We start from the raw sequence: 2,970 nt of genomic DNA, 5'->3' as shown, positions 1-2,970 counted from the left end.
ATAAAAGTGCTCTTATGCTTGAGTTAGCTGTTTGTTTCCTATACGTACCCGGCATTGTGTTACAATCGAATCCCAAGTGTGAAACGGTGCAGATTTTTATGCTGTTGTGGCCAAATCGCACATATATTGCAAACAATGAGCAAATGGAGCTTATAGAGATGTTATCACAGAGATAAAGGGCCTGGGCGAGACCGTTTGCAGGTTTAATCTGATGGACTCCACAATGGTTGCAGATGACTTTTTGGCTCTGGACGGGTACAGCTGTCTGTCATGGCAGCGGGAAGAATCCTTTTCATCCATCCTGTTAATGCTTAGTGAGACTATTTTTCCACACTACTAAAAAAAACCCTCACATGAAAGGAGTCATATCTTCCAAAGTGGAAAGATTCATACCCAGATGTTTCCCTCCTGCTGAAAAGACTTTGAAGTCCAGAATCGAATGCATTGACAGCGATGACAGCAGTGGCTCAGAGGATGTACAGTATAGTACAAAATGATTTTTCTGAAGGAGGTTTCCTGCTGAGCTGCACGTACGATCAACACATGTTTGAGGGCAACCTTGTTGTACCTGCAATCAGTGTACCGACATCAAATCAACAGTGTAAACAGGATTAGAGCAAATTACAAAGCCCTGGAGCCCTATTGTGTGTGTGCCACAATGCAATTTGTTGACTCTAAAAGTGGAGAGGACAGGAGGAAAACCACCCGACCATGTCATGTCGCGTTATTTTACACCACTTGACTACTTATCTCTACTTTCTTATCCTCTTCGTTCAGTGAAAACTTCAGCAGGCACATTTAACCATTCAGGCCTAATGCAAAAGATAAAGTATTTTTCAAGGATGCAGACTAAGGAAAATACTACAATAACAAACATTTAGTTGCCAGTTTATGAGCTCATACAGCGATTCAACTTTTAATAAAGTTATAAATGAATACACTTTTTCTAGCCTTTGGGCCTTGAGAGGCTGTTTGTGCTGCTGTTGAGTCGTATTGCATTATTGTCACGGTTGTTTCTAATATTCCAGTCTCCCTAACTGACACAAACAGGCTGGCCAGAACATTATAAACAACTCTAGCAAGCACAGTGCAGTCAATAACCAGAAATGGTTGCACAGCTCCCGTATCGTGCTGCATATGATTTGGTCAGGTGTAAGTTAAAGGGTTAAAATGTAGTTTAAAAGTCTTTATTGTTTTTGTACTTAGATGGCGAATCTCATTTAAATTCATTTTAGCTTATTACATGCAGAATAAAAACACACAAAAAAAGAACAGGTGGGGTCATAAGAAGGCTAAATCTTTGCCCACAGGCCTTCCAGTGAGTTGATCCAGCCCTGCATTAGGTATTTACAATGTTCATTATTATTCTTTTAAAGATTTTCCGACAGTTCCCAGCCAACACTGTCTGGAGTTACAGTTGTTTCAATGAGGTCAACAGTGGATGGCGCCAATTCTCCAATAAGGTGCCGTTATAGATTGCAGAAGACGTCAGGGCCAATCAAGCCTCAAATGGTGGGGAAACCCATTAGAAAACATGAGCAAACAACAGGCATTTATATTTGTTTCATGTATTAACTTGATAAAGGTTGACAACATTTGACCTCGATGATATTATATCACACAGTATTTTAGAGTGTTGCATTGTATATTTCACATATTGCATCATGGAAGGTTGTATCACATGTTTCCTATTAGCTTTTATCACTTATAGCTTCTATCTGATGTTAGATGTAATGAGTGTAAAAGTCTTGTGTTGTGTAGACCCTTTTCACAGCAGACATTTTCACCTGCTACAGCAGGAAACGCAGGTGTGAACAGTAACGTTTACTGAACAACCAAATAGGGAATGTGTTTCATGACCAGACTGCATTAAAACGAAGAAACGTTAAATCGAGGGTTCAATGCTGCTGATTTCTTTCTCTGAATATCTCTGTGGGAATTTTTGCTGCGCCCAGTGTGAGAGGATTGACTCGTGCAGCCTGTGGTTTGATTCAGACCACCGTGGAATGAGGAACATTGTGTCACAGCAGGGCTTTGCTCCTTTTCTTGTCTTGTACTGGTCATTAGATGTACTTTCTGGTCTGGTGTTCTGTCTTTAGATAATTACACTCTGTGTTTACATCGGCGTTGATTAATTATTGGTTGCACCTGTGTTCAGTCGACTGAAGCCCGGCTGTTCGCCACTTTGTCTCTAATGTTTCAGAGGTCTGAGTGGGCGGCTGTTTCTGTGTCGGGTCGTCTGGATCAATGATTAGCTAACCTGCTCACCCCCGGCCATTTTTATTACCCGTAATTTCTGTATTTTGCTTCATTTTTGTGAGAAAAATACTGACCGACTGATCAGAGTCTCTGTGTCAGCCTTCACAATACCTTCCTGCACCAACTCCCATTCATGTTTCCTACATGAGTCACACCACATCGCTGATTTGTTTCCCTAATGCGGATTGGCATCTTATAACCTGAGACTGCAGGGAAGCTGATGTATAGCCTAGGCGCATTTGCTAAGCAAGCTGATGTTATGTTAATGAACATTGCTTGTGACATGCAATAAGCCTCTGTGCATGTGTGTCCACGTTCCTGTTTAGACTGTATGTGCTTATGTAACCGGCAATCAACAGTCTGAATCTGCATCATAAAATATATTTTGTCTCTATACAGGGATGGCTGAGTGTAGGTCTATTGGAGCACCATGTTAGATAACTACATGGCATCAAACTATCTGAATTCATATACAATTAAAAAAGAAAATCCTTAAAGTAAATTTATAGGTTTTTTTCCCGGCCACTTGGGGGCAGTAGAACAAGACATTCACATACTGTCACCCTATGAATGCCATCGTTCTTTGCAAGCAGTCCTCCTCATACATCCAGCAGACACAGACCAATATTGCCACTTATCTAGAATTCAATATAGTTATATTCTATATTACTATATAGGTGTTTCTATCTATACCTGTCACTGGGTAACTTT

Source organism: Pagrus major, chromosome 22 (genome assembly GCF_040436345.1).
Source record: "Pagrus major chromosome 22, Pma_NU_1.0".
Lineage (NCBI taxonomy): Eukaryota > Metazoa > Chordata > Actinopteri > Spariformes > Sparidae > Pagrus > Pagrus major.
This window is presented reverse-complemented; position numbering follows the sequence as displayed.